Raw genomic sequence first — 23654 nt, forward strand, 5'->3', positions numbered from 1 at the left:
AAAAAAAAAGGCAAGAGCTCAAAGCTCAGTGACAAATTAAAGCAATCATTCTTTTTCCTGTGGTTTCTGTGGTTTCTTGTGCTTTAAAGTTGTATCTCTAGGGAAAATCTACCTTCAGCCATTATGGCTGTGGCTTATGCAGTAACGACCTTAAAACTGTGACAGAAACTAATTAGCCCCAATAATTATTATTCAGGGTTTAATATAATTAAATGTAAACAAAGGCTTTGTTAAACACAAAAATAATTTCAGTCTAAGCAGGTAGTTTGAAACATCTCAACTGTTATCTATTGGTTACCAGATCACACTCAAAAAAGTTGTGGTCTTACAGTTATGGGATAAGTTCTAAATCTATTTTAAATAAGAACCTCCAGGAGCTTCTGATACAGCTAGTACAAGGACCACTTTGGGGAGCTACTGGTTGAATCTAACCAGATTTTCTTTACAGTTCTTTCTACACTTTCGTATTTGTTCACAGTGCAGTGAATTGTCTGAGTCAAAACTTTAGATGCTCGTTGTTACGTTCACAGTAATAGGCTCCTTTTTCAGACTGAGAAATGTATAGCAAATGTAAGGAAAGACCCAGGACTGTGGCAGTGATTCTCAAAAATTCTTATGGAGGCAACCCTTGGAAAAAATAACTCTTGGACTGATTATCGTATCATGCTTTGAAATAGAATTAATATTGATTGCCAAAGGAAGGTGGCATAAAAATGCTAACATAGGGCCTTCCCTGGTGGCGCAGTGGTTGAGAGTCCACCTGCCGATGCAGGGGACACGGGTTCATGCCCCATTCCGGGAAGATCCCACATGCCCCGGAGCAGATAGGCCCGTGAGTCATGGCCGCTGAGCCTGCGCGTCCGGAGCCTGTGCTCCGCAACAGGAGAGGCCACAACAGTGAGAGGCCCGCGTACAGCAAAAAAAAAAAAAAAAAAAAAAAAAAGGTAACGTAAGAACAGGTATGATTTTTTTTTAAAAAAGCCCTGATGATAATAACTAAATTATTCTGCCACAGTGCAGAATAATTCAAAGTAATTGTAAAAGCCAGAGTCCTACTTTGGGTCACTTTGTATAGTGTGCAATGGTCAAATAAAAGAAAACCAGGGGATGAGGGGGGAGGGATATACTGGGAGATTGGGATTGACATATACAGACTACTATGTATAAATAGATAACTAATAAGAACCTGCTGTATCGCACAGGGAACTCTACTCAATACTCTGTAATGGCCTATATGCGAAAAGAATCTTAAAAAAAAAAGAATGGATATATGTATATGTATAACTGATTCACTTTGCTGTACACCTGAAAGTAACACAACATTGTAAATCACCTATACTCCAATAAAAATTATTAAAAAAAAGAAAACCATATTGCCTAATAATATAATTATTGTATACATTTAAGGTTTTAGAGAGATTTCAATGTTTTCTGGCATTTAGCAGTATTTCTTAATTTTAAAAAGTGGCTTGCTATTTTGTTTTAATTAATTTATTTTTGGCTGTGTTGGGTCTTCGTTGCTGTGCACGGGTTTTCTCTAGTTGTGGCTGGCACGGGCTACTCTTCATTGTGGTGCGTGGGCTTCTCATTGCGGTGGCTTCTCATTGTTGCGGAGCATGGGCTCTAGACACGCAGGCTTCAGTAGTTGTGGCACTCAGCCTCAGTAGTCGTGGCGCACAGGCTTAGCTCCTCCACGGCATGTGGGACCTTCCCAGACCAGGGCTCAAACCCATGTCCCCTGCACTGGCAGGTGGATTTTTAGCCACTGTGCCACCAGGGAAGTACCCTGGCTTTCTATTTTTAATTTAGTGAATTAGATTTTGACTTTTATCATTAAATAATAAATAAGAGGCCTAAGCAGGACAAGGGTAAGTTATTGTAGAAAGTATGAAACGTGTATTGCTGTGTCTTCATCTTCTACTCTCCTCCAGAGACACTGTCCCCTTCTTCCTTGCTCCCACTTCTCTGAACAAAGCAATGTTAGGAAGTAACTGAAAGTACTGAGCACTCCAAATGACAAAGGCATGACAGCCTTAAAATGTATTCACAAAAGGAGTGTTTACGCCTTTTTATTTGATATTTGTGTATTTAGAATTATAAATGAAAATACTGAAGGTTAAGATGTCAAGTAAAACTACAAGACATTTTTATGAAAACCATTTACTCTTTCTCACTATTTCTCTTCCTCACAGGCCACCCCTTTTAACTCCTTCAGCTGATAATTTGTTATTTAACTACATGTTTCTAAACAACAGGTTTATCCTGTTGTTTCTTGATTTTCAGTTTTTAAAAATATTCAGTGTGGATTTCACTGGTCTCTTGCATGGGAAGCTCCACAGCATCCTTCCCATTCCTCCATCTCCCAAGAGAGTAACATAATAATGTTTGTTAAAGTCAATGTGTGGTGTCAATGTCATCATTACAACACTGTAAATAAAATGCATTGCTGAAGTATACCATGATTTCATTCTCTTTTGTGTATAGAGTTTTATTTTCCTTGAAGTAATAGTTACTTTTATTTTGTTTGCTTTGTTCTTTGTATCTTAATGCATCAGTAACTGACCTCCAAACTACCTTTCATAATTATAAACTTCCCCTGAAAAACATTAAAAACCATCACAGATCCTATTTGATGTGTTTTCTTTTTGAAAATATTCCTTCTGGAGTCCTTTATCCTGCTCAGATTTGAGAGGCTGGTTCTCCAAACTCAATGCAAAGTTGTCTTCCTGGGCTCTCAAGTTTCCACTTTGGGTGGAGATGCTTTGCTAATTACAGTACTAATCCTCTGTTTCTTAAAATATATTTCACCCTTTTAATGCCTTATCTCATCTTCGTGGAGTGCATCTTTCAATAGAGTCCTTGGAAAAAGTGCAAGAGAGTTCAGTTTTAGGTATCTTGTATGTCTGAAAAATGTCTTCAACCTACTCTTAGAATTATTTGGTTTCTTGGTCACGTAGAGATTTCTAGGTTCAAAACTATTCCCCTTCTGTGTTTTAAAGTAATTCATCCACTTTCTTCAAGATTCCAGTATGGCTTTTGGAGACACTGGATACCATTTTTATTTCAAATATTTGTTCATTCTCTCTCTCTCTCTCCATCTCCCTCTCATTGGACCCATTTAATCCGGAGATGCATGTTATTCAGTTCTTTAAAAAAAAAAAAAAGGGGGGGACTTCCCTGGTGGCACAGTGGTTAAGAATCCGCCTATCAATGCAGGGGACACAGGTTCGAGCCCTGGTCCGGAAGATCCCACATGCCACGGAGCAACTAAGCCCATGCGCCACAACTACTGAGCCTGCTCTCTAGAGCCCGCAAGCCACAACTACTGAGCCCGCGTGCCACAACTACTGAAGCCCACATGCCTAGAGCCCGTGCTCCGCAACAAGAGAAGCCACTGCAACGAGAAGCCTGCGCACCATAACGAAGAGTAGTCCCCACTTGCCTCAACTAGAGAAAGCCTGTGCGTAGCAACAAAGACCCAATGCACACACACACACACTTTTTAAATTATTTGCTTCATAATTATCTCCCCTACATTTTCTTAGTCTTCTCTTTCTGAGACTTCTATCATTCAGATGCTAGACTGCCTATATTTATTCCCTAATATTATTTTTTGCTTCTACTTATCATCACATGGCCTTTTTTCCTACTCTTTGAGAAAATACCTCCATTTCATTTACAATTATTTTATTTTTAATTTCTGCTATAATATTTTAAATATCCAAAAAGAAGATGGATATGTTTATTCCTGTTTCTTGCACTATATATATATATATGTATGTACATATATTTCCATCATTTCCTTTATATCTCTTCATTTTGATGTTTGTCTTTCATATTCAACTCTTTACCTAAATTTCTTGTCATTCTTTGCTATGAATTCCTATTTAGTAGGAAGCACTGGGACGCATATGGGAAGTTCTTAATATACGTAAAGGGCTTGCAGACTGGTGGGTGATGCAGAGCTCTGGGCTAGGTATTTTGATGAGGGACCTCTTCCTGTCAGTATCTTTAAGAATATATTATCTTATATAGGCTTTTTCTAGAAATGAATCCTTCAGTCTACTAATTAGGGATTTTAAGCCTGACAGTTCCAGGTAACTGTAGAAATGGGTTGGTGAATCTCATAGTTCTGTATATTGAATTTTATTTAATACCCCTTTTATCATCTGTGACTGATATCCCAGAGTCCGGATTCCCTCGTTTGACTGTTGACAGAGTGAACCTCCTTCTGCTGGCACTGAGCAAGGGTAGCTGTCAGGTAAAAAAGGTGTGAAAGGCTTCCCTGGTGGCGCAGTGGTTGAGAGTCCGCCTGCCGATGCAAGGGACACAGGTTCATGCCCCGGTCCGGGATGATCCCACATGCCGCGGAGCGGCTGGGCCCGTGAGCCATGGCCGCTGAGCCTGTGCATCCGGAGCCTGTGCTCCGCAACGGGAGAGGCCACAACAGTGAGAGGCCCGCGTACCAAAAAAAAAAAAAAAAAAAAAAAAAGTGTGAAAAGGGGTCAGATAACAGCATCTTCTACAAAGTTTTAAAAAATCCTCTCCACCTGGACCTCCACTTGTGAAGATCCCTGCTGCCTCCTGTAACTGAGCCTTTCTGTGGTTGGTAGTGCGAATCTCCTCTCTTCTGCACTTTCCTGACCACTTGTTTGGATTTCAAATATTCTGATCATTTAAATAACTGAACACTTATCTACCTCTTTCCCCACTTCCGCAGATATGTTCCACAGATACACCCGCTCTCATTCTCTTGGTCTTGGCACATCTATTATTTTACTGTAGTAATATTTGTAAGTATTGGGAGAAAGCAAAGGTGAAAACATGAAGTCAATAATCGCTTGTGCTCAGTGGAATGCTCTGGTATTTAAGTATCTCTATTTTTGGATTTCAGAAATAATTTAGCTGATAAAGTAACTATTTTATATTTCTTTAAAGCACAGTAAACATACAGATGCCTGTTTTCTTGTGTTAATTATGAATAAAGCACTATATGCATTTGATTTTCATTTGAATGATATTTGTATTTCTAGTGTGGCTCTTTTATGAGTTCATATGAATTTTGCACTTGGCTATCTCTTGTTATTTTAATATATTCCTAATTCGTTGAAAATGTATTTCCAATTACATTGTCTAGTAAATGTTTTTAGTACTAGGGCTACAGAGACAAAATATTTCTTCATCACTATCTTTAATTACATCTTCTAGTAATCATATTAACAGACTTGGGAAAATTAGTAGATACCTTAGATGCAAAATATCATTACATAACTATGAATTAGTTAAGTTTACAAAAAATTATACAGAACAAAACAAACACTGCAATTATGGAAAGAACAAACAGTTGGTTCTGTAGCCTTTCCTTCATGTCTGGAAGAAATCTAACAATTTGACTTTTAGTCAATTTCTTGTATGCCAAGTATGGGTCATCTCTATCTATTGTCACTATCAATAAAAAATTCACACAGCTCATTCAGAAATGTCCATATTATAGCAGCTATTAAGATTGAGGGCCTTATTTCACTGCTTTGGTGTCTTTCCTCATTGTTTTTTTCTGAAAGAGCACTTTCAGAATGTAAGACATAATGGTCACGATAGTAAGGGTAAATTATAAAGCAGCTGCTTGAAAAGTGTAATGAAGAAAAGCAGGACCTATATCAGTGGGATTTTGTCTGGGATCCTCAGGCAACTGTGTACTGGATATGAGTCAGCAATGGTTTGCTGGAGGAATTAAAGTTATTGACTGAGAACTTTATTAATGATATTAAATAGAAGAACTAAATTAGAGAGCAGAAACTCTAAAGTGCCACCCTTCTTCAAGTCTCTTAATAGATTCTTCAAAGTAGGATAGCTTTCCCTGAGTCTATATGATGCCTTCCCTCTACTGTTAGAATTGCTAAACAACTGAGTTTAAAGCCAAAGTTAGGGCTAGGATTTTGGTTGTGGTAAAGTCAGTTGTAGTACCCCTATGAAAAGATGGGAAAAATTAAGTAAAAAATGTGATTTTTTCTCTTTGGTGCCTACCTTTTGCTCAGCTCAAATTGTTTCACCTTCAAATAACTAAGTAAGAAACCACAAAAGCTACAGAGGCCAAATAAAGACAGAGTTTCACATAAAAATTCCTGATGTGGGCAGTACAGGGTTGGTGTGAGCACCATCATGGAGATGGAGTTCTTCCTATCATTCTGTTGCCACACCCTCACTTGGTGTCTGTGCCCAAGTACAGTTCATGGTACAAGAGAACTTCTGGAGCTCTGTCCACCACATCCCAATTCAGGCAACAGGACAGAGGAAGAACGGAAGACTAAAGAGTGCTTCTCCCAACTAGGGAGACTCCATTAGCCAACATCTGTGGTTTCCTGATATCACGTTGGCTCAAATTTTGTCTCAATATTATATGCAGACACAAGAGAGAATAGGAAGTGTTGTCACTTAGCTGAGAATACTGAGTACTCAAGTAATACTCAGGATCCTCTACTAAAGAAGAGGGAGGAAATGAACCTTGTGCAGCAATTATTAATCTCTGCAGAAGTTTGCCTCTTTTGCCCTTGCTAACACATAAGCCTCCCTATCTTTGCACTCTCATTTTCTGCCTCCATGGCTTCCCTTTCCTGCTTGTTATCTCCATGTCTTTTTCATTTCCTTACCTAACCATAATATGAAACCAACATATCCTTTGTATTCATTTTATTCACTATAAGTAATTTTATGTTTACACTGGTTTTTAAAGTGGCAAGACTAATTATTTGTTTTCTTCTAAGGAAATTGACAAACTGAGTCATGATGCCTTTGGTTTATTTAATTGTATTACCATTCCCCTGCACCTTTCAGTTGGACTAGTTATGAAATAAAGAAAAACTCTTTTTCCAATGATATGGTAAGAAATACCTGGTATCATCTCCATCCTTTCAGCACAGAACTTTTAGCCCCTGTGTCCATGGCTGCGAGTCTTCTTTGTTCTTTAAAGTGTTAGTTCATGCTAATGAATTCTAACACTGAATCATATGTTACATAAAATTCATCTTTTCACACTTGACTTTTATATGTATGATTATACTAATGTACTAATTATGTGCTACCAAAAATATCTTGCAATAATTGTAAGGAATGTGGAGTGATAATGTATTATTTGCAATTTCAGAGGGAACAAAAACAAATGTTTTGTTATTTTCATCATATAGTTAAAGATTAGCAGCTGGGTAAAACATCTAGAAAAGTATGTCCAACCATCTCTCCTTAGAGCTGTGATCATCAAACTACAGTGTACATAAAACTTATCAGAATCCTGATAAAATTCCAGATTCACTGGCTTCATCCCTAGAGACTCTGATTCAGTATATAAAATGTGGAGTCCAGGAAACTCAGTTTTAAAAACAAGATTCACAGAAAGGATGCCAAGTGTGACCTAAGAAGAAGCAGGATGTGAGGTTATAGATGAAGGAGAACTTTTCTCAGACTATAAGGATTAAAACCAAATAAACAGTAGAAAATGAAATGGTTAATACATCCATGTCAAAGCTTTCTGTTGTTCAAGAGAACATACCTGAAAAGGAGAGTAATTACAATAGATAATAAAAGGATTCTCCAATTTTAAGATGTGATAAAAGAGAGAAGATGATTATGATACCGCATTCAGTGAGAAACTGAAACCACAATACTATGTAAAATGTCAGTGATTAATTTATATTCTCTATAAAATTTGGCAGGCAATGATTATATTCTGAAACCAATCGAAACCTATAAGCAAATTATAATAAATACTACTATCAAATAAGAACAATATAATGATTACATTGGTGACATTCTTTTCCTTATCAGAAGACTACGCACTAATTTTTGTACTATGTAAATGAAGGTGTAGTACTAAAGAGTTCTACCACTACAGACAGTTCCAAAACCTACTACGCTATATCATAATGAACAATTCCTCTAAATCCCAGTAATGTCAACCCCAAAATCAGGATGAAATTGTTACCTAACTCATGAGATTGGGATAACAATTAAATAATGTATGTAAAGTATGTAGTATAGTACCTACTGCATGAATGTCCAATATTGTTATACCTATAACACAGTCTCATACTGTCCGAAGCTGTGACTGAAGAAAATAAATAAGTCGACTCAAGCAATAAATATTCAGTTTACAGCTACTGGGAACAAAAATACAAACAACAACAAAACCCAGCTATAGAAAGGCTTTGCCTAATCATGGACTAACAATGTTTTATTCTTGAAGAATCCATGTGCCCTTCAAGATACCAGCTGTCTTAAAAAAAATTCTTCAGAGTGGAATGAATGTGGAAATGAATAATTACTGAAAACCCTCTGACTATGGATTACCAACATTCTCCTCCCCACAGCTACACCTTGGGAATTATCAACTATTACTCATTCATGTACGTCATCTCCCCTGGAAAAGGAAGAAGGATTAAACTCCTCTCACAGAGAAATCTTCCACTTACACATCTATTCATCTGATCTCCACCATTGCCATGGGCTTGTTTGGATCTGAGAAATTAGCTGAGCAATCTACCCCTCAGGTCATTCCTGCCTGACAACCTGGATTCATGAACAGGAAAGAGTGTTTATTATCTTAGCTCATAGCTGAGTTGTATTTATGAATTGCCTGAATCTAGTTTATTTGCCTTCTTAAGGCAGGTACAAATTATCCTATTCAACTTCACTCGGTGTTTTACAATTGAATGCATCAATTAGTTAATTGCTAGAAGGAGACAGCAAAACCTAGAATAGCAGAGCCTTCTGGGTTCATTCAGGATATAACTAAATGTCACATAAAAATTAAATGGCTGTAACTGTCATCTCTCTGCTGGTAGCAACCAAATCTGTTTTCCAACCCAAATATCTCTCCTGAGTTTCAGATCAATGGACTGAGTTGCTGCCTGTCCTATCAAACTCTAGTCTCACAAGTAACTCCTACTCAACTAATCATCTAACCTTCCCCAAAGCTGTTCCTTACACATTGCCTTTTAGTAAACGGCATCACTAGAATCACTTACTGAGCACTGTGCTTTTCCTCTCTGTTCACTTTATATTCACACTGTCAGTCTTTAATTGTGGTCTTCATCACCTCTTATCCAGATTGCTAAAACTGTCTCCCAAATTATTTCCTTTTAATCTTGCCGCTAAAACAATTTATCTTCCAAACTACCACCAAAATGAAGGTTTCAACAACTCTGTAATGTTCTTTCCTGTTTGTTGTACCTTCCAATGACCATCCATAGCAGAAAAGACAAAGGGCCATTTCCTTGGCATTATACATTCTAATATGCCTTTATGATCTTATTCTAGCCTAACAATACAGGACCATCTCATGTTGCTATGTCAAAGCCTGCCAACAAATGACCACCACATACCTGTAATCAAACAAATTTAGGTTTATCTTCTTGCAACGAGGGAGAACACACATCAGAGGAACACTGAAGTGTCTCTGTAAAAGAGATTAGGAGCAGCTTATTATAATATGTGGATTCATGCTGAGAGATTTTAAGCAGGATTTAGAGACCTGTGGATAATTGGGGGTAAGATGCTGTCAGCAGGGACAAGTCACTGGGTATTTTCATATTTTTTATCTAGGAGGCAGAGGGTCCAAAGTGGACCTAGAATTGTCACTAGTGAAGAACCAGTAGTCACTCTTGCTTTCCTGGAGAAGGGGATGTTTTGTTACTTCTATGGTTACGAAGTGTCCTTTTTTGTCTTACTGTATTGTGGTCACAGAGTGGCCTTGTTTGAGTATCCATTGTATCCTGAGAAAGTTGTTTATGTTTAGTTGGGAATGCTATGGCCAAGCTGTCAGTTTCCAGCAATGAGCTGCTGGCATCATTTTCCACTTCCTTACTACCCATGTCAAGCTCGACATCCTGATTTGCCAAACAGTGTGCAGCTCCTTGAAAGACATACACCCTTCCTAATTTATGAGTCTTGACAGAAGCGGTTCTCAGAACTTGAAAAACCTCAATTACACTTTTTCCAAGACCTCCTCCTATTCATTCTTTAGGATTCTTTCCCTCCTCTTATGTGCATGCACATGTGTATTAAAATAAAGAAGAAATAAATGAATGTATTAATACTGATTTTTCAAAGAAAAGAAACCATATAAAAAATAAGTAGAATAACGTATCCTTTCACTAATCCATTCACAAGCCATCTTATTCTTATTCCTAGTTTCAAAATGAGAATAAGATTGTTCTATTCAAGGCTAACACGTTGAAAAAATTATAATACACCAACAGCAGAGATTCTCACTTTACTAGGGATGGATATTCAACCAATGGATCTAAAAGTTATCTATTTGGATTTCAGAGAGTTTTACAATATATTTAACAATATTAAGTTATGTTTATACCTGTGTCTTTTCTGGAGACATATTTTAAAGGAAAATGATTTTCCCAATTTAACTATCTTATAGATAAGATTTTAAAAGAACTAATCTTGACTTTGAAATTGAATTCTCTAAAAACATGTCAAAACAAAACATTTTGTAACTATATATCGAAAGCATCCCCACAAATGTAATAGCTGGGATAAATGCATTAGGACATACAGTGTTACACATAAAAAAAAAAAAAATGACCAAAGTATTACTAGCAGTAGCTCAAAATTGAAAATGTTTTGTAATGTGTTAAACTCCTCTACAGAACCCGGTTCTATAATCAGTAAATCTTCATTACAACATGCTGATTTAACCAGTATAATGTCATTACAGCAAACACTAAGAAAGGTTTTGAAATAACAACAAGAATTATCATAACGATGTTACATGAGGGTATAGAGAATGAGCTACATTCTCTGAGTCCATTAACAGAAACTTTAGGAAATGACAGGCTAAAAGCAAATTAAAAAGCCAGCTGAATCAGGTCTTGAAGTGTGCACACAGCTTACCTTCCTCATATAAAATCCAAACATAATATGAATAATAAAAAATAAGAAATATTAATCTAAAAATCTAATACAGATGGCCAAGAGGCACATGAAAAGATGCTCAACATCACAAATTATTAGAGAAATGCAAATCAAAACTACAGTGAGGTATCACCTCACACCAGTCAGAATTGCCACCATCAAAAAATCTACAAACAATAAATGCTGGAGAGGGTGTGGAGAAAAACAAACCCTCTTGCACTGCTGGTGGGAATGTAAATTGATGCAGCCACTATTGAGAACAGTATGGACGTTCATTAAAAAACTAAAAATAGAACTACCATATGATGCAGCAATCGCACTACTGGGCATATACCCTGAGAAAACCATAATTCAAAAAGACACATGTACCCCACTGTTCACTGCAGCACTATTTACAACAGCCAGGACATGGAAGCAACCTAAATGTCCATCAACAGAGGAATGGATAAAGAAGATGTGGTACATATATACAATGGAATATTACTCAGCCATAAAAAGGAATGAAATTGGATCATTTGTAGAGATGTGGATGGATCTAGAGTCTGTCATAGAGAGTGAAGTAAGTCAGAAAGAGAAAAACAAATGTCATATATTAATGCATATATGTGGAATCTAGAAAAATGGTACAGATGAACCTATTTGCAGGGCAGGAACAGAGACGCAGATGTAGAGAACAGACATGTGGACACAGAGGGGAAGAGAAGGGTAGGATGAATTGGGAGATTAGGATTGACATATATACACTACCATGTGTAAAATAGATAGCTAGTGGTAACCTGCTGTATAGGACAGGGAGCTCAGCTCAGTGCTCTGTGATGACCTAGATGGGTGGGATGGCTGGGGAGGGAGTGGGAGAGAGTCCAAGAGGAAGGGGATAAATGTATACGTATAGCTGATTCACTTCGTTGTACAGCAGAAACTAACACAATATTGTAAAGCAACTATACTCCAATAAAAAAATCTAATAAAATAACATGGTAAGTACACTAGAAAGTCACTTGAGCAAACTAAAGTGCAGTTTAAACTTAAAAGCACCAAGCATGCAGTTGTGGAATTGAAACTAAACTTGAAACCACTCTGAACCAATCCTAGCTCAAACTAAAAAAATACAATTACTACTAGTAAAGCAAATACAATTATTACTAATAATTATACCAAATATCTAAAAGTATAGTATGGAAGAGAAAAATCTAAGTTAGATGTTAGGGAAAGTATGTCAGTAAGTAAAAAATAATAATAAATAAATAAACATTAAAAAGAGGAAAGAGTTCCAGCAAGTTCCCCACTTCTGCTCCTACCAGCCACCCAATAGGATATAGCAAGGGGAGCATCCCGGAAGTGACACAGGCAGGAGTGCCGACCTACTTCCTGTTCAGCCTGGCAAGATGGCTTGGTGGCTAAGGTAAGCTGCTCACTCATAACTCTCTGAGGTCACAGGTGAGAGGAGAGGTGGGGGCAGTGCCCATGGCTTCCTCCTGCATCTCTAGGCTACCGAGGTCTGCATCAACCCAGTGAAGTTCAATCTAAACTTCTTGGTGAGTGATACCCAAGGTGGAGTAAGCAGTGTTTCTGGAGGTGGCAGATACCTTGCATCTGGGCGAGGTACCCAAAGGGCTAATTAAAGGGTATGAGTGTGATGAGAAATTTCTGACGAAGATTCACCACATGCTGCTGGAGGTAGATGTGCTGGAGGGCACCCAGAGTATGGATGTCTATTCTCGTCGGCCACAGGATCCCCAACATGAGTGATAAGAAAACTGAGATGTAATCGTGCCAGGCAGCAGTTTTTCATTCTGTGACCGCATGTACCTTTGTTTATATATAACCTATTTGTTAGTTCTAGCTGAATCCCCAACCCTTGACCCAGTGACGTACAAACATGGTACTCTCAAGCTCAATATTATAATTTTTCTCATTAAAGGTTCAAAACCAAAAAAAGAAGGAAAGAGTAACTCTTAGGCATAATGAATTAACTAAAACATAATAAACAGAGAACTTTAACTAAAAACACAGAAAGAAAACATACAAGCTACTTGTAAACAATTAATATGGAAACATTTTTCTGTGACAAAATAATGAGACGAACTTACAGGTAGAGGTTAAAAAAAAAAAAAAAAAAAAAAACACTGAGCCAGGTGATTGCTGGTTATCCAAAGCAGAATTTAAGTTCAACTTTGAATTTACCTAAAGAAGAATAAACACTAATGTAATTTTAAACGTTAATCAGAAGATGTACAGATCATTTGAAACAGAATAAAACCATCCTGGGAGAGTAATTACTCATAAAATTATAACTGGCTTAAGAGCAGCACCAATTACAAATGCACACCAGCACAACCAAGCTAAATACCTACAAGCAAAACCACCTCCTAACATGGTATTGGATTAACTACATATGCAGGAAAAAAATTAATATAAGTACTAAGAAATAATTTTTTGCATAGTCCCTTGTCAAAATAAATAAGCTATTGTTAGACGATAGAAAAAATTTTTTGAACATATTTGTTCAATATACTGTTAACCTAAAACAAATATGCAGTAAAGAAAGATTAAAAGAAGTTAAAGTAACTTAATAAACATTCAAACTTCTCTCTACTTTCTAAAACCCATAAAACTTAAATTTATTAATTGAATATGAAAATTAGTTACCTAAGTAACTAATCATAAATTGAATTAATTATTTTGAGTGAGGTGACCTCAGAGTATAGAAAAGCCACCAAATGATCAAATGTAGACTAATTATTCTAAATATGTAACTATTATTAATTTACTCAAAATTTTTACCAATGAAACAGAGTTCTCAAATGGAAATAATAAAATCTTATTTTAGAGGTCAAATTGATGTTAAAGTTTATTGTTTTATTGTTGTATCCAGACATTCTAAAAATGTAACTTCTGTTTAAAAGGTTCCTTTGTTCCATCATTAAAAATTCTGTGTGACCTGAATTCAGATCAGAACACTTCCATTTGGTTCCTCTTTATACAAAGATGTCTCACATTATGAAAGGACTTAAGCAATAAGGTCCATTCCACAAAAGAGCCAGATACTAGATATTAAATAAGTCAAGAATTGGGCTCATCTAGGTGATACAATCCAGTAATAATGTAAAACTGTTTTCAGGAGTTTGACCTTTTAATTTTAATAAACAAGTTTCTAGTTAATTTATAATTACTAATTTTCCCTATTCTATTTACCTTGGCCTTCTTAATGCTTCAACAAAAAATTTAGGTCACATTGAATTTCAGAAAGAACCAAATATTGTAGGTCCCTTATGGACTTCAACCAATTGCAGATGTCATGAAATGATACATCAAAGAACAACTTTGACCTCTAACTTTATCAATACTAGTATAGATTATTAACTATTCTTGTCCTGACCTTGCATAAACAATCTGAATGCCCACACTAAGACCATATCTACTAACAGAGTTAAATCTCAAAATACCATTTGTCCATATCAAGCTTAGCCATGTAATCAGTTAAGCTGAGAATGTACCCTAATCGGAGCCCTATGTGTGTAATATAATTTCCACATGAGGTCACATTAGCAATTATTCTGTTATATGTAATAATAATTACAAATATATGCATATGTGTCATTTACATTGATAACTACCTTCCCTCAATACTGGTTTTTTTTTTTTTTTTTTTTTTTTTTTTTTTTTTTTTGCGATACGCGGGCCTCTCACTGTTATGGCCTCTCCCGCCGCGGAGCACAGGCTCCGGACGCGCAGGCTCAGCGGCCATGGCTCACAGGCCCAGCTGCTCCGCGGCATGTGGGATCTTCCCAGACAGGGGCACGAACCCGTTTCCCCTGCATTGGCAGGCGGACTCTCAACCACTGCGCCACCAGGGAAGCCCCCAATACTGGTTTTAATCTACTTCTAACTTTTGTAGAGAGAGGCAGGAGAAACCGAAACAAGGTTTTATTTAACTGCTTCTTGGAACTTGCAATTATATAAGTTAAACTTCCCAGTTTGGTAAAATGAAGAATTAGTCTCTGCCCTTATATCTGCCATATAAAGTTTATTATTAGCCATTTTACATAAATTATCTACTCTTGACTATTCTCAACAAATCACAAAGTGGTCACTTCTGTATACTGACTACTTGGTTTTTAAACTAGATAGAATAGTAGAGATGACTAATCGAGACAGCTAATTTAGGCTGATTTTAATCAATGAGGATTTTATTAGAAATTATTTAAATTTATAATTGGTTATTGTTCAGGTCTTAGTAATAATTTTCTTTATAGCAATGCCAACATGATTGGAGGACTCTGAAATTCATTAACACCACTAATAATAGGTGCATCAGATATAGCATTCTAATAAATAAATAAGCTCTGGATTATTACTCCCATGATTCCTTTTACTACTTGCATCAGCAACAGCAGAAGTCAAAGCAAGAACAGGGTGAACAATGCGCCCTTTTATTAGCTGGCAATCTAATACCTGTAGGCACAATAGATTTAACTATCTACTCCCCTCATCTAATAGGGGTCTCGACAATTTTAGGCACCATTAATTTATTACTGCAAGTAATTAACATAATGCCACCTTTTACATCACAATACCAGACACCACTTCTTTGATTTCTATTGATTATTGCAGTTTTATTAGTAGTAAGTCTTTCTATAATTGTAGCAGAGATTATCTTAACCAAATGGAATCTTTTGATCCCACAGGAGGTGGAGACCTTAATAACAACATTCATTCTAATTGATTACACATCCTGAAGTACATATGTTTGGAATAATTTCACATATTTGTAACATACTGTTCAGTAAAAAATTCTTTAGCTGCATAAATATAGTCTGAGCCACAATATCGACTAGAATTTTAGGGTTTATTATATATCACATTACTATTACACACTAAGTATTGAAGTAGATATGCAAGCATATCTCATTTCTGCTACTATAATTATCATAATTACTATTATCCAAATAAAGGTAAGTCTTTGACCAACGAGCTATAAGAATGAAGTAATAAATGATCACCAGCTATACTCTGAGCCATAGGCTTTATTTTCCTACTTATTGTGAACAGGTTAACAGGAATTATCTAATTCATTATTATATATTGTTCTACAAGATACATATTTTGTTGTTGCTCATTTCTATCACATCTATCTATAGAAGCAGTATTTATTACATAGGTGGTTTTGTTTACTTATTCCCATTATTTTCAAGATATATGCTACATCCTATATGAGGCAAAGCTGAACAATTATTTTAGATTTAACAATAATTTAATTTTCTTTTCCCAACATTTTCTTGGCCTTTCTGACATGCGGTGGTGATAATTAGCCTATGCAGATGCTAACACAATGTGAACACTCTCTCATCTATGGAATCAGTCCACTAACAGAAATGATTATAAAATATTAATAATCTGAGGGTTTTACTTTAAAACAAAAACAGCACTGGAGCTTACGGCAACAGACAATGAGTGACTTCACAGATGCTTTCCAACACATCATGCTTTCAAATAACCCACCAGACAAAATCATAAATATCAAGAAAGGAAGGAATGAAATCTCTCTAACTGGTTTCAAGCCAACATCATAACCTTTATGAGCTTTCTTAGCAAGTAAGATACTATAACCATTACCAATTACCAAAGGTAAATATTACCTAACTCTATCGAAGTTAATTTATAGATTAAAATTGTGTTTTTTGCAGGAAAAAAAATGTGTCTCTTAGCATATCCACTGCAGATTTTCAAGGTGTATATATTCCACTTTAGAATAATGTTATCATTACCATGTCTTATAATAGCATTTCAATTAGCTCTTTAGTATTATATATGTTAAAATAATTAAATAAGGAGATTACTAGGCTGATGTGGCTCTAATGCTATGACAGCCTACACAAGCAAACCAAAATATAAGCCTATAAATGTCTCAAGGTTACAAAATCAAAATGCTAAAGATAACCAATCACAAACAGCCAAGTAGACTTTAGGTTATAGCCAATCAACAGTTTTCTTACTTTGCTTCCCCCTTATCTCTATAAAAGCCTTTCTCTAAGATCCTGTCAGGAGAGTGTACCTAACCACTTTCAGTTTGGCACTGCCCAATTCAAATAGATTTTTGCTCAAATAAATTCTTAAAAGTTTTAATATGCCTCAGTTTATCTTTTAATGGTTCTGATGTCAGAAGAGGGAACTGAAGGAGACTGCTGACAGTCCCCAGAACAAAGATCAAGCAGGCGAAGGTACCTGCTGTGCCCCTTTGAGCTTGCTGCTGTCTTGTTGCCTCTGGAGGTGATGGTAAGTCCCTCTCAGATCCTACCTCTGCAGTTTTTTCATTATGAGCTTTCTGACTTACGGCTTTCCCCCCCCCCCACTGGCTCTGGAAACTGTCCAGAGCCAGAGTGGATCTGACTTAGAAACAGTACTGGGTACAAGGTTAGAATGTGTCTGACTTAAACTGGACTGGGTCCAGTTTGAGGCCTCAGGGGAATAAAATTTTGTTTTAAGGCTGAACAACCAGGTTAACCTTACCAAAGATAAACTTGAATTACAATGGTCACAGTAGAGGATAAGCTTATCCATTTATGAGGTACCGCCGAAGGACGGGGTCTCAGCCAAGCACTCACGATAAAGGGTAGGGGGGAAATTATTTTTCCTCCTCCACAGGTTCTAGTGACCATGGTGGGACCTGCTGGGACACTCCCTCCCTCCAGAGCCTGCAGACGGGATCTCCCACCCTTCTGATTTGGAATCACTAAGAACAAAGACTTCCCTTGAACTCCATGGAAGGGACCATACCAGGTTCTCCTCGCTATCCAAATGACAGCCAAACTTCAGAGACTTGACCCTCAGGTTCACCTCCTCCAATTTAAAAGGTCTCCTTCAGACTCTTGGAACCGAACACCAGCTGGAGATCTAAAATTAAAATTGACCTCCAGGGAAGTTTTTCTCCAGAAGCAGATGGCATCTTGAGGGGGACAGCTCTTCCAAAATCATAAATCAGTATCTTCATCTCTAATATGAAATCTTTATTCCTTTTGCTACTTGCTTTTTCTGTTAATGCATTGGAAGACATTGTTCCTTAACACACAACAAAAATCTCTAGACTTTCTTTGTAAGGTGCTTTTAGATAATAGAATTGCTTTAGAGTACTTACTGGCTGAAAAGGAGATGTCTGTGCCATAGCAAATACCTCCTCTGTACCTGGATCAACACCTCTGGTATTGTAACAAATATGAGAAATTAACAAACAAGCCACTTGGCTAAAACCTGGAGGTTGATATCCTCCCAGTAAATACATTATTTTATTTATTTGATACCAACTGGTTTGGTTCATGAGGGCCCTGGCTAAGCAATGTACTTCAGTATCTTGGTATTATCCTCCTCATAGTTATCACGGTAATCTCCCTCCTGAGATGTGTTCTCTCAAAAGTCTTAAATGCATGCTTGTAGCCATTAGCAGTACCTCTGATGGTCTCAATGAGTTTAGAGAAACAGAAACAAGGTGAACAACACAATGAACAGCAAAAACCATTCTTCTATGAATCTGACATCATAACCTATGAGTTTTACAATAAGACAACAGCAACTTTACTGTGATGATGAATAAAAGTGGTACTAATACCAATGTTTTTGGTCAATATCAATATTAGAGGATGACTCAAAGTGGGAATTTTTTTTTTTTAATGGAGATTTTTTCTTTATTGAGAAACAAGACTTGGGTACATCAAATAAAACCAATTTCTGGGGGGAAAAAATCAAAACTCACAATAGAAAAAGAAACAGTTAACACTGTCTGGGCCATATCAGAACCCAGAGAATATATTCTTTTAATTGAAAAATTCTAGGCGCTTCATAATTAACCTTTAGATACAAAATGACCTATTAAATTTGCAATCTGTGGTTCTTGGTGCTGAGGTCCATAGGACAAGCTAGGACGTCTTCAAACCTTGAGCTGAATTCCATGAGGGTTTATTTGGCCTTTCAATCGGTCTGTCCTTGTCTAAGAGGTAGCAGCAGCGACAGCGCCCACCTTCTGGGAAGCTTCTTTCTTGGTATGATGAGCCTGTAGGACCACCACAGCTTCATCCACCTTGGAGCGGAGAGACTCGGGGGACTCCAGCATGTGTAGCAGCTCCAAGATGTCAATCTCCAGCAGCATCCCCGTAATCTTCCCAGCCAGATTTGAGTGCATCGTCTGGATGGGCGGGAACAAATGTTTACCCAGCATCTGCTTCTGTTCCTGGGGAGTGCTGCGGCCAGCATGGCGGCGGTCAGCAGCTCCTGCCCCTGCACGTGAAGCACAGGCTGGGGTGCCTGCAGGGGCTGGATGGCAGGGTGAGGGCTGCGGACATTGGAGGCATATTTGTAAGGTGCAACAGCCTGAGGAGCAGCGGCAGCAACAGCAGCACGAGGCGCTAGGTTATGCCCAGCTGTGGGAACACCTCCAGACTGGCAGCTGTCAGTTGGCCCTTGCTGGGAGGCACCAGCCCCACCAAAGTCCATAGCCAAGCAGTCCGGCCACTCAGACCCGACTCTCTGAGCAGTAGCAGGGAGGCCGCGAGAGGCCGGAGCATTACCAGTTGGAGCCACATGGCAAAGAGCTGGACAAGGCCCAGACTGCAGTATAGCACTTGGCATTCCTTGGAAGCCTTGAGGTCTCCCACCTTGCTGCCAGCGTGGATTAGGCCTCATCTGTGCTAACTGGTTAGGTGTATAATATGGAGGTCTTCCCTGAGCCTGTGGAACTGCTGGCACAAAGTAGACCCCAGCTGCAGGCTGGAACTGATTTAAGATGGCATTTGTGGGGAACACTCTCATCCTGGCCACCCGCTGCATATATTGGTTGGTCAGGTGAGCCTTTCTCTCTTCCTTTCTCTGGGCCAGGGCAACATACAGTGGCTTGGAGCCCACGATGCGTCCGTTCATCTCCGTGATTGCTTTGGTTGCCTCTTCAGGGGATGAGAAGCAGACAAATCCAAACCCTTTGCTTCTCCCATCCTCCAGCATCACCTTGGCACTGGTGATTGATCCGAAAGGAGAAAACTCTTTCCTTAACTTCTTATCATCAATGGTGTCATCCAAGTTCTTAATGTAGAGATTCACCCCCTGATAGCGACTAATTCTCTCCTGTTTCAGCTGTTCAAATATTCGCTTTAACACGGCCTGCCGTTCCACTTTCTTCTGTGCACAGCTGACGAAAATGACTTTCGCACTGATTTCTTTTCCATTTCCATTTCCATTTCATTCCATTTCTTTTCCATTCATCTCTTCCACGGCCTTATTGGCATTCTCATGTTTTTTATAACTCACAAAGCCAAAGCCTTTGGATTTCCCACTGGGATCTCTCATCACCTTGACACTTAAGAGTCTTACCAAACTGGCTCTTTCAGACTCTCATCATCCACCTCTTCCCCAAAGAATTCACATTGGTGAATTCCTTGGCTTTGGCTCCAAGCTCAGCTTCCCACTCTTTTCGAGACTTGAATCTGCCCACAAACACTTTGCAGTCATTGAGGAGCATGCCGTTCACCTTCTCGATGGCCTTGTCGGCAGCCTCCTGGGTCTTGAAGTGGACAAAGGCATAAGCCTTAGAGCCGTTCTCATCACACACCACCTTGCAGGACAGAATGTTTCCAAAAGCAGAAAAAGTATCATAAAGTGCCTTGTTATCTATAGATTTGTCCAGGTTCTTGATGAAGACATTTCCCACGCCAGATTTTCTCGAAGAAGGATCCCTCTGAGACCACATGATACGGATTGGCTTTAACTTAATCATATCAAAGTTCACGGTATCCAAGGCCCACTCAGCGTCAGCTGGCTGCTGGAAGTTGACGTCGGCATAACCCTGGGAGCGGCAGGTGATCATATCGCGGCAGACCCGGATGGACAGCACAGGCCCCGCAGGACTGAACTTTCCGTACAGGATGGCCTCGGTGACGTCTGAGCGCTGGGCACCCAGTGCAGGAGGCCATGGGGTATAGCTGTTGGCCGCGGTGTTCATCTCCCCAGCCCCCAACACCCTGAGCCCCACCAGGAGGGCTTCTTAGAGGGACCACACAGGACAAAGGGGGCTCCGCTCCGAGCCGTGGCCCGTGCCGTGGCTCACAGGTGGCAGTGAAGCTCAGAGAGGCTGGAGTCAGCTCCGAGGGCGGGAGAGGAGTTCAGTGACGGCTCGGAGGAGACTGAGACTGCCAAACCGCAGACAAACGGCTCTCAAAAACAATATGGCCCTCCCTGGGAGTTTGTAATTTTCAGCTGTCCTGGCCTTGAAGCTCCCAATTTCAAAAAATGAAGAAAATTAAAACGAGGACTGTCCTCCAAATTACAAAAATTCTTCCAGAGGAAACCTAGTGGTGCCCACGGCGGCCCCTGGAACATGCGTTTCTCTATAAATATGGGCCTCCGGCTCCTGGCGGTTTAAGATTACAGCAGCCCAGGGAAGAGGGAAACCAACTATTTGTCGGTGCCGACTCAGCAAGCCCCGGGCGCCGGAGCGTGCAGCCGCCTCCCACACCGGGCCGGCGAAGGGCAGCGCGGACACGAGAAGTGCAGAGGCCGGCGCGCAGGGCGGAAGGTGGCGGGCCGGCGCGGGTGGAGGCACGTGGAAGCGGGCACGCGAGCGGCTCACCACCGGACCGATGGACGCGGACCGACAGACGCCCAGGGTCGTCGGCGGCGGCGTCCTCGTGCAAAAGTGACTTCCCCGCGGCTTCTCCGAGAAGGATTCGCTCTTTTTTCTTTTCTTTCTTTTTTTTTAAGATATTAAAGCGTTTTCGTTTTATCTTTTTCTCTTTTTTTTCTTCAGGCTGCTAGGCCCGAAAGCAACCGAGACTGTGGCGACCCGGGGCGGAGAGATCAAAGAGGGAATTATTAATTAAACAAGGAGATCATTAGATTGATGTGGCTCTAATGTGACAGCCTATGTAAACAAACAAAAATCAATTAATGCCTCAGGGTTATAAAATCAAAACCTAAGGACAACTAGTCAGAAACAGCCTGCTAGACTTCAGACTATAGCCAATCAATAATTTCCTTACTTTGCTTCCACCTTTTCTCTATAAAAGCCTCTCCCCAACCTCCTGTTGTGAAGCACTCCTAGCCACTTCTGATTTGGCACTGCCCAATTCAAATCAATTTTTGCTCAAATTCTTAATTTTTTTAATATGCCTCAGTTTATCTTTTAACATATACATCTAATATTAATTTTAATATTAACTCACAAAAGCACAACAGGTGCTTAAGAATTAGAAACAGTATAAGCCATCTTACCTTTGATTATCTTAATTCTTATTATTCTTCCATTATTATGTATTATTTAATTATTGGGAAAAAACAATAGCCTATTCCTAACCATAGAAACAAAAGGATGCCAATGAATGGAATTTATGATTATATAGACTATGAAGGTCTTAACTTTGATTCAGACTTATAATTCAGAGAATTTTATTTCCTAGAAATTGATAGTCATGTAATAATCCTCATAGAACTGCCAATCTAAACATTAGCCTCATCAGAAAGTATGGTCCATCCATGAGCTATTCCTTCTTTAGGTTTAAAAACAGTTGCTTTTCCAGGACAACTAAAGTGAGAAGCATTAACATCTACTAGAAGCAGTCTTTATTAAAAACAAAAAAAATTTATGGATCTGAAATTTTGTGGTTAAAACCATAACTTCATAGACATTGTGCTTGAGACAGTACGTTTAGAATACTTTGAAAGTTGATCCACATCAATAATGTAAATTCCTATCAGTAGCCTCAATCATGTTTATTATTAGAATACTTCTTACAATTTTAGAGTTTACAGTTGTCCTAATTTAATCACGTCTTCACCCCTCTAGGAAGCTTATAATTACAGAAAATACCTAATGACTTGCCACACATATGCTTACTGTGTAATAAAGTTAAGTTCCTGTCCACTAAAGGGGGCCTTATCTGTACTGTTAAAGATTCCATTTTAAATCATTAACTCTATTAATACTCAGACTATTAAACAATGCACTAACAGTATGTTATTAATGAAGGGATAGTGTCTAAGAAGATACTTTCCAAGATCCCCATACATCAGTTGTACAAAAAGAACTTTAATATGAAATAATTCTCTTCAATGTATTAGAAATATTTTATTGCAGGATATTTTTGAGCTTTCAGTCACTCAAGTGCAGCCCTTCTGCCAAAATTTGACAGAGGCTAATCATTAGCATGAATTAAACTACTAAACTGCTAAATTCATTAGAAGTATCATTTCTTAACATTTTTCCCTTTCCAGCTGCGGTAGTATCTATCACCGGAGCCCCCACGGTCTAAAGGAAATACACAGAAAACAAATATTACAAATACTATTTATCATCATAGATGTTTATATTTGACCTATTATGAAACATCATATACTAATTATGATGGCATCTATGACTCAGTATTACTTCTGAAAAATGGATTTCACGGAAATGGTAAAGCATTCCCCAATTATATGTTTTATATGGCAAATAAATTTTTACTTTACATCTGTTCACTTCAATTTTGAAACTGACCCTAAAGCTGACCCTTTTAATTATTATCTATTTCTTTATATAACAGTGTACTGATACTGATCCTATTTTTGTTGTACTAATTAGTACAACCAGCTCAGGACTATTTAACAATATTAGCATCTATATTAGTAATTTCACATTCTGGTTACCACAATTACTACCAATATACAGAAAAATCAAATCCATATGAATTTGTATTTGAAAATCTAGAACTGTTCCTCTT

General features: G+C 38.3%; 1 pseudogene; it reads right to left on the reverse strand.

Moving 5' to 3' along the window:
- Positions 1–18901: 18901 nt before the first annotated feature.
- LOC132427686 (polyadenylate-binding protein 4 pseudogene) overlaps positions 18902–23654 on the reverse strand; it is a 56302-nt pseudogene continuing 51549 nt past the window's right edge.

This window comes from Delphinus delphis, chromosome 6, assembly GCF_949987515.2.
Source record: "Delphinus delphis chromosome 6, mDelDel1.2, whole genome shotgun sequence".
NCBI lineage: Eukaryota > Metazoa > Chordata > Mammalia > Artiodactyla > Delphinidae > Delphinus > Delphinus delphis.